This window comes from Carettochelys insculpta, chromosome 1, assembly GCF_033958435.1.
Source record: "Carettochelys insculpta isolate YL-2023 chromosome 1, ASM3395843v1, whole genome shotgun sequence".
Taxonomy (NCBI): domain Eukaryota; kingdom Metazoa; phylum Chordata; order Testudines; family Carettochelyidae; genus Carettochelys; species Carettochelys insculpta.
In genome coordinates this window covers 180,603,122-180,612,857 of record NC_134137.1, presented here as the reverse complement: position 1 = coordinate 180,612,857, position 9,736 = coordinate 180,603,122, and positions in this window count along the sequence as shown.

Sequence of the window (9,736 nt, the reverse complement as noted above, 5' to 3'; positions counted from 1 at the left end):
TTGGAAAAAAGGGCCTGTGGAGCTTTTGAAAGAAGGCGCTCTGCCTGAAACGGAAGTGGAAGAGTGCTTTCGAAAGGAGCGCTGCGTTCTTTTGATTTAATTTCATGTGCAGATATTTGTGTGCTGATATTTCAAAAGAGCCCCTTTGGAAAAATAGTTCAAAAGTATTTACTGGTGTAAATGCAGCCATAGAATATAGGAAATGACTGCATAGGAAGGAGTACTGCAGAAAAGGACATGGTGTTAGAATGGAGCACAAGCTAAATAATGAGTCAACAGTGTAATGCTGCTGCAGCACAAGCCAACATTCTGGTATGTATTTGTAGGAGTGTTGTAAGCAAGGGATGAGAACTAATTCTGCTCTGCACTGATTAGGCCTCAGCTGGAGTATTGTATCCAGTGGTGGGTGCCACATTTCAGGAAAGACGTGAACAAACTGGAGAAAGTCCAGAGCAGAGCAACAAAAAATATTCAAGGTCTAGAAAAGACCAGCAAAACGATAAGTGAATTCTTGACTCCCCAACCCCTTCTGCCCCTCTACTCTCTGATTGGCTCACCTTGGTAATTTTTTTCTGATTTGTCAAACTTGATTACCGTTTTTGGTTCTCCGTGCCTTAAATATTGAGTCTGTTCTGGTCTGGCTATGGGCTGAAGAAGTGGGTCTGTCCCACGAAAGCTCATCACCTAATAAACTATTTTGTTAGTCTTCAAAGTGCTACTTGCCTGCTTTTTTTGTTTTGAGTATATTTAAGAACAGGTTAGACAAACACCTGTCAGGGATGGTCTAGTTATTAAATAGTCCTTCCTTGAGTGCGGGGTGGGGCTTGATGATGTCTTGAGGCAGGGTGACCATATGACTGAAGCAGAAGACAGGACGCCATGAGGGGGACTAGCCTTAGTCCCTTCTTCCGCCCTATCCCCCCCGCAGGGGGCGGAGCTCCTGCACACACAAGCACTGGATGCCCCCACAAGGTTGGGGCTGGTGGTCACTGCTCCTTGAGCCCAGCCTGCCCCCCTCCCCAAACATTGCCTCCGCCCCCATGGGACTAGCACTGCTGCTCACCATCCCCTCCACACATTCTGCCATGCCCCACTTTTTTGGCCAAAGTGGGCCTTTGTCCTGCTTGTTCTTGCCAACTGATCGAGCTGGCCAGAGAAAACAGGACACATGCCCCCTTTCACCAAGCAAAATGTGGCTTATAAAAGGGACTGTCCCAGCCAAAATGGGACATACGAGCACCTCATCTCAAGATCCCTTCTGGTCTCACATTTTTGATTCTCTGGTTATCTGATCAGGTTAATTACCCAATCTGGGTAGCCAATTAACACAAGAACCACTGGATAAAGGAGCAGTGGGGAAGTGGGACGGGAAAGCAGGCTGATGCGGGGGCAGGTGAGCTAGTAGGGCCTGATAAAAGGGAATTTGCAGGGCAGACACCGCCCCTTCCCTTAGGAGAAGGGGTAGTAAAGCTGGATAACACTGTAAAATAAAGTGACTACACTAGTATGTAGAAGATGGTTGAATAAAATACAGCAAAATAAACAGTATGGTGGTATCTACGTAAGAGGAGATCTCTGAGCAGTCCATACAAAGCAGAGAGCCCAGGCGTACTGAGTGGCAAGAGCTCCTCACTCAACTTTTGAATGCCAACCTCCTCCTGTTTAAACAGGAACTCTCAGCTCTCCCATTTCAGCTGATTTCAACTGCAGCTGTATCACATGAAAGAAAGAGGAAGACGGGTCTTTGGACACTACTTTTTCAACTACTTCAGAAAAATGTGTTGTTTCATTTGTGGAAATAACTATACTGTACTGTCATAGGCTTTTCTTGGCCTAAAATGTCTCTGTTTTTGAGAGACTATAGAGATTGTCTTTTAAACTACAATTAGACCATTGAACCTACCTCCTGTGTGAGCATCAAAGTCCACTACTCAGTACATATGATGCTCCTAAATGAAAAAGTAAAGAAGAAACACAATATAATGTCATGCAAAGATGCCACTGCAGCACGGTATGGCTAGTATGAGACGGAAATCAATTATCCAACTTTAGTCACCTTGCCAGATCACCATACTGCTCAGATATGGGCCTACTGGTGGTGGGGGGGAGCAAAATGGGGCAGTTGCCCCAGACCCTGGCATTTCAAAGGGGCTTGGAGCTCCAGCCACTGCCCCTGCGCCTGCCCCTGCCCCTGCCCCTGCCAAAGTAGCAGTAGTGGGCCCCTTTGAAATGATGAGTATCAGGGAGGTACCTTCAATAACAACAAGAAGTCCTGTGGCACCTTATAGACTAACAGATATTTTGGAGCATAAGCTTTCCTGGGCAAAGACCCGCTTCATCAGATTGGGTGGATGGGTGTCTCCCTGGCAAATTCCCTTTTATCAGGTCCTACTAGCTCGCCTGCCCCTCCATCAGCCTGCTTTCCTGTCCCACTTCCCCAATGCTCTTCTGTCCAGTGGTTCTTGTGTTAATTAGCTATCCAAATTGGGTAATTAACCTGATGGGATAATCACAGAATCAAAAATGTGAGACCAGAAGGGATCTTGGGATTGCATCTGATGAAGCGGGTCTTTGCCCACGAAAGCTCATGCTTCAAAACATGTTAGTCTATAAGGTGCCACAGGACTTTTTGAAATGATGCTGCTTCTCCCTGCAGCTCTGATGGAGCTGGGCTGGGGGCATCAGCACTGTGATCTGAAGGGCTGTTTGCCCTTGGCCCCACCTCTTCTGCCTTTGATCTCACCTTGTCCCCGACCTGTCCAGGAGCATGACACCAGGTCCCACTCCCACCTTTCTCCGGAGCCCTTAGTACCTGTCAGCCCTGCCGCTCAGGTATGAAACCAGAGTGGAGAAATCTGCTTATCTTGACCTACCACTCCAGTTTAGTATCAACCCTCAGAAAAAGGCTGAGATTACTGACTTTTTGCAACATTCTATATTGGTGTTATCAGAGTAGTCTCAGGGCTACCCCATCCTTTGAATAAAATGATGCTTAGGGCGAGAAGCATTGCCTGGAAAAAGCAACATTTAATTTTTCACTCTCTCTCACAGTGGTTTAAATCAAGGTAACTGCATGCAGCAGGTATATACTAGAAAGCTGTTTTGGCTGACAAATTTACAGATGCTCACATGCAATCACAGCATTTTCTTAACAGTCAAAATACTTAAAAAAAAAAAAGAAAGAAAATTTAAAGTCACCTATTTTCATCCATACAGGTTCTGCAAGCTAGTCATAATTCTAATTCCTTACATAAAAGCCCATAGTTATAGTATCAGGTACATGGTAGAAAAAGAGGTAACTCGGAGAAGCAATGGTGGTTCCTGTTTACTATATCAGCTATTTAATAATTCTCGCTCCTAAAATCTAAGTTTACAGGGTTGCACTGTGAAATTTTATTTGGCTTATGTTTGTATTCTGCTTTACACTTGTCTAGCAACACTGAAAATTCAGGGCTGTGTAGAATTGTGTCTAGAATGTGTTAACCTTAATTCAAAAAAATGACCTCTGGTGAAAAACTTCCATGTTATATGGCCATAGCATAACCTAGGTTCTGCATCCCACACATGGCTTCATCTTCAGCAAAGTAACATTCACTAACTCCTTAGGTCTACAGCAATTTGCCTATGGATGCTATTCTTTAGAGAGAGTCTTCCTAATGATTTACTAGCCAAGATTAGGCTGTTAATACCATGGCAACTTCAGGCTCAATTTAAATTACCAGGTTTTTTAAATGGAAAGTATATGAACCTGTTTTATACTAACAGCAGTACAGTAGCCGTCTGTGGAGCGGAGATGTAATGAGCTAAGGCATTGTATTCTAATGCAATATTTCTCAACTTTTTCAAGTTGGCAACCCATTATTTGAAGTCCAAATTGTTGCAACCCCCTCAGATTAACTCAACAAGTGTCAGTGGTGACACCAAGTCTGTATAATTCACATGGGGGGCATGTTTTGCAAGTCTGAGAGCCAATACTTGGCCTTAAAGCATGCAGAGAATGGGATAAATAATATTTTCTTTACTTAGATTGCACTTGGCTATCCCGTGATGGACTTTTACGACTCTCTCCACCCCCAGACACATGCAAACACCCTGAGGCACACTGCACTGGTTGAAACATTTTTCTAGTATGATGCTACAATGTTTAATTTGCAAATAATGAAGGGGAATTTTTAAACTTTTCCAATGACACATGAAGATGAATATTATGATAAACTTTGTGGCAGACTGCTGCCTGTGGGCTACAGGAGCCTGCAAGAAGGCAGGTATACCGAATGGTGGGAGATGCATTCCTGTTCCTGGAGTAAACCCAATTAAGGCAGGCAGCTGGTGGGCTCATTAAGAATTAGCCACAGCTGAGTCTAATCAGCTTTTGTGGTCAGCTGAGGCCCTGCACTCCCTATAAAAGGCTCCCCATCTGGTAGAAGGGGGGAAGGTTTTGGAAGGTGCACTGGAGAGCAGGGGCAGGGGTGAGAACGAGAACGAGAACGAGAACGAGAACGATAACGAGAACGAGAACGAGAAGGTACCATGGGGAAGCGGTGGGCGAAGTGGCCCAGGATGAGGTTGCTTCACTGGGGCAGGGGTGAAGGCCCTGCCGGCTGCCTCTTGTTCTCTTAAGGGACCCTGAACCGGAGTCCAGGGTAGAGGGCGGTTATGGACTCCCCCCACCCTTCCCCAGAGGGTCACTCCACTGGAGCAGGCACAGGCCTGCAAGGGACTGGTTTTATCCTCTCCATTCTGGACTTGCCTATGATGAGGATGGCTCGCTAAGTGGAGACACCTACCTCTGGAAAGGCCTGGGCAGATAAGGGGTCTCAGTGAGTCTCTGAGGCACAACAGAGAACCACCAGGAAGTGCAGGGACCCACAGGGGCTGACAGGGGAAATTGTCACAACTTGTACAAAATCATGCTTACTTGGGAAAATTTTCTTTTAATTGTGGTTTATGCTGAGTGAGTGACATGAAATGCATATGTAAGTCAAGACTTCCTTCCTTGCTTCTGCACTTTAGCAGAAAAAGTTAAAATTTAGCAAATTTTCCCTCAAAATTTACAGTTAAGTATTCCACTAGCTCAGCTGACAAACTACATACCGCATACTAGAAATTTCTTAGTTACACTTCCGACTAAAATAACCTCATTTCTTTTTATAAAAGAGGAAGTTTGTCAATAATTTGATATAATCTGAAGAAAGTACAGCAGAGGAATGACCCTGCTGTGCTATCCTTAGTCCACATGGTCTTTGGGACAGGGACCCTCTTTTTGTTTTTGTTTGTACATCTCTTCACACAATGGGGTTCTAGTCCATGAGCTGGGCTTTCTTGCTGCTCTGTTAATAAAAATAATTACTACTCCTACTAGTATCAAAAAGACAAATTAGATACCATGGGTGATATCCTGGCCCCAGTGAAGTCAATGGCAAAGTATCAGAGCACAATGCTGAAACAAAAAAATGAGGACCTGCCCCCATGTCCCTCTTCCCTGACGCTGAAATGGACAAACAGCACGGTTCAGGCTTCTCCTTTACTCAGTCCTCTCTTCTCACTTCTGCAGATTGACAAACACAGCTCTTCCAGCAAATCAGTGGCAAGATAAAGCGAATACTAAATATGAACATGTACAACTTGTGATACTATCATGCAATATGTACGTATGTCAAGAGAGTGAAAAAAGGGAAGGGAAACCACTTGGTTTTGAAAGACTTGTTCTCAGTGGCAAGTTTTCATTGCAATGGATCAAAACAACCTTAGGTTCTTTAAAAATAGATAGACATCTCTGCACCTGCAATGAGGTTACAGTGAAACTGGTTCTCATTGAAGATGAAAAAATAGTCTCAATCATCCAACTGTCCCTATATGATAGTTAAGCTACCCTAATATTCTGTGCTATCATCTTTTCTATGGTCATTTGGGATCAAATCTGTAATAGGGTCATAGTTAAGTTTCTATTTGCTGTTGTTACAGGCATGGCTATATTTCCATCAGCGGTGTGATTGAAGTTTGGGCCAGCATACCCAAACTAGCTTTAACCTAGCTAACATGTCTAAAACACAGCAGTGAAGACCATGGCATCAGTGCATCCACCAGGTTCCCCTGGATACATGCTCACATTCCTATGCTGTGCTGAAGCCTTCATTGCTACCTCTTTGTTATTACTTTTAGCATGCTGACTAGATTAAAGCTGGTGTGGCTATGCCTACCAGGTTGCATTCACACCTTTGAACACAGAGGAGGCATAGCCGATGAAAGAAAATGCAGCACAAATTGACCCTATGCACCTTTCATTTTCATAGGCATCTATTTCACGACTTTTTAAGACAATATATTCCAAAGGATAGAGAACTGGGCATCTGACTCTCTGGCGCTGGAGAAGTGATTTAACCTCTGGATCAGATTCTGATTAAAAGCAAAAGCCAAACAGAAACATTTCAATTATTCATATATTTTATTGTCAATGGAAACTGTATTTAAAACATTGAATCGTTCTGGCTGTATTGTCTGCAAGCAATCATTGCAGGATTTAGAGTCTGAAGGGGAAATGGAGTCCAGTGACTTTTCACTTTCCATGTAGATATAATGCAAAAAAAATGAAACAGGATGAAGCATGACAACCATTCCACCATTACTAGATGGTATTCAGGATCCGTTGTGACGGCTGTCAGGGCTCTTCTGAAATGAGCCAAACAATGACTTCTGAACTGCTTCTTGCAGAGAGAGGGTACATCCCCCATGTCTTGAGGATCAAACTCAGTAAGTTAAGAACTCCTAGTTGATTAGATTTATGTCTGAACAACAACTTGACTTGATTCCATCCCACCTTCAATATAAGGGAAAAAGTGCCCATTTGTAAAATCACTTGGGCTGTCTCTGAGCACAGCAGTCTACCCACACACTACCAAAGGCAGAAATGCAGCCTTATACTGCAGGCTTTTTGCAGTCCCGGTGAGGATGTAGGTATTTTTTGTGGGCACACCTGCCGTACCTTCACGGGAAATGTTGGCCACAATGGTGATACATCTTTCAAAACCACATGTACTAGGAATAAATCACCAACACAAATAGCCATTTTCCCCAGTGCTGGTGCAGTGGGACATCAAAAGACAATTGCAGAAAAAGGACATAAGATAATATACCAATAAAAAAAACTTATAAACAGGATGAGTCATTTTCTTTATCTCTCTTATTTCGTTCAAAATAGTCGATCTGAGACATAAATTTCCTTCCCATACATTTGTCAGCCACACTGAAATAAATTCAGCAAAGATGCAATTTTATTTTGATTCCTCACATAACAGTGATCCTGCACCTGTTTTCTTTGAAGTTCACAGATGTTTTGCTATTTACAATACGAGCAGGGGCTGGGCATGCAGGAAGCATAAATTGTTTTTTCTACATTCCGTTAGTTCCTCCAGTGTTATAAGTCACATAATTTTTAAAAGTAAGAATTTCACTTCCTGTTGAACTTTTTGATATTACTTCAGAGAGGAAATGCCGTTCAATTTCCAGCAATACAAATCTGGATATCACAGCTTTTTGAGCTGCCCTGATCTGGCAGGCTGAGAAATATCTCATGTTAAAATCTTGACATGTGAATCAAAGATTCTGAGGCCAGGCAAAAATAAAGCCTATAGCAACCATGTTCAACTTGAGAACTGTCCTGTAATAAAAAAATCGTCCACAGCAACTTGTTACTTGAGATATTGAGCCTGCAACAAGGCCTATCTGTCACCAGGCTTTGGGCACACTAGCCCCCTAGAAGGTTGAATTCGCCCTTAGTAGCCTCAGTAGTAAACCCACACCCACTCATGCAGTGTGGAATGGAAACGCCTTATCTGTGATACTTCTGAGATTGAAAGGACTTTTATCATTTCTATTCTATATTATTGGATATAAGGTCTCATACCACCCTCACCATCATAACATACCTTCCACATGACATCACTAACTTCAGTGCATGTCTGATTTGTTCTTTTCCTTGCATTTTCTCCACACATGGAGAATAGTGTATGCAGTGGAGTATTTTCTTTGATAGGATTTGTATTTTATTTGTTTCGAGTTATTTTATATTTATGTTGCTATGTGTTTCTATTAGAGAGTGCAAGGCATAAGAGGAGCACTTTGCATTTGGAGTAGACAATTATTGATGGTTCTTAGTTTGTGTGGTAGTTCATTGCATGGTCTCAGACAGTCCCCAGGAAAAGCTCTGATTCCTGCACAGGTGAGACTTCATCTAGTAGAAGAAAGTGCTTCTGATGGTGTGCCCCTGTATTTTTCTGGAAATGAACATGCTTCACTGGAATATGCCTAATGCAAAACATGCTGTGTAACCCACCATTGGAAAGCCCGTAACCCCCTGAGTGTATATATACTATTTGTTGCATGTATCATTCCTGAATTTGAAGTTAGAAATATGAATTATAAACCCATTTATGTATTTAGATGTGGTGATGAAAGCCATTAACAGTACTCAAGGAACTTAATGACCCCAGCCTCATGACAATGATCTCCAAATAGTCTTGCTTCTCCTGTAAGCCTGGACTATGGTTGGGCCTGCCAAGACACGTGGCCAGGTCATGATACTAGAAACCAATTTTGGACTACTTTTCCACGAGGGTATCAACTGGTTAAGACTGAACACAAAGGATTTCCTTCCTAGGCAAACTTTATTTATAGGCAGGGAACCAAACAATAAGGGAGCTGGCAGATGTCAGACACCAAAATGCTCCCAGCTTACTACCAGATGTCTGCTGGAAACATCTAAGACTGAATGGGAGAAGGACTGTGCCCAAGTTAGGAGGCTGCCTAGTTTGTGAGAAAAGATTATTAGAACTCCTGTTAGGGTAAGGAATTATATGTAACAACTTTGTTAGAGTATTAAGCCTAGCTGCTGCGTTTTGCTTTATTTAGTTTAGTATCTTACTTTGATCTGTCTGTTATCACTTGCAACCATTTAAATCCTACTTTTTATATATGATGCACTCACTTTTGTTTCTAATTAAGTCCTATATAAATGATTGTTACCTGGGGAGGACAACAACAGTGCATAACACTTTCATTGATTAAAGGGAGTGACCAACTTATGAGCTTGTTTTGTATAAAACTCTTATGCATAGGAAGACTAATTTATTTAGTATTCTGGTCCCACTGATCCTATGCACCTGGGTATTGTGTCAAGTCCCTGTGACTGAGCCTTCCCAGAGCTGGGCTGCTCTCAATGTCTGTGTTGTTCTGTATAGGCTGTGCTCCCCCTTCTGTGCCGTGGCTAGGGAAGACCAGCACTTCTGACTCAGCAGGATAGGGTAGTGGGGTGCCTCAGAGGGCAGGAAGGTGGGCTTAGTGGTATGACCAGCCCATCCAGTGACAGTTTCAAGGGAATTTCTATGACTGAACCCATAGAATCATAGAACGCCAGAACTGGAAGGGACCTCAAGGGGTCATCAAATCCAGCCCTCTGCCCTCAGGGCAGGACCAAGCACCATCTATATCATGCCTGGTAGATATTTATCCAACCTGTTCTTAAATATCTCCAATGATGGAGATTCTACATCCACTATTACTACTACTAAACCCTTGTACTCTGCATGGAGCACAGGTCATCTACAAGTCTCCTCCACTTCACTCTGTCTTGGGACAAAACTTCTAGCTGGCTCCAGGAGTACCCAGTTGTTGTCCTTCAACCTCAGTAGACCTTCTCCACATGTCCAAGGTCTTCCTCTTCTGCATTTTCCTTGCGGGT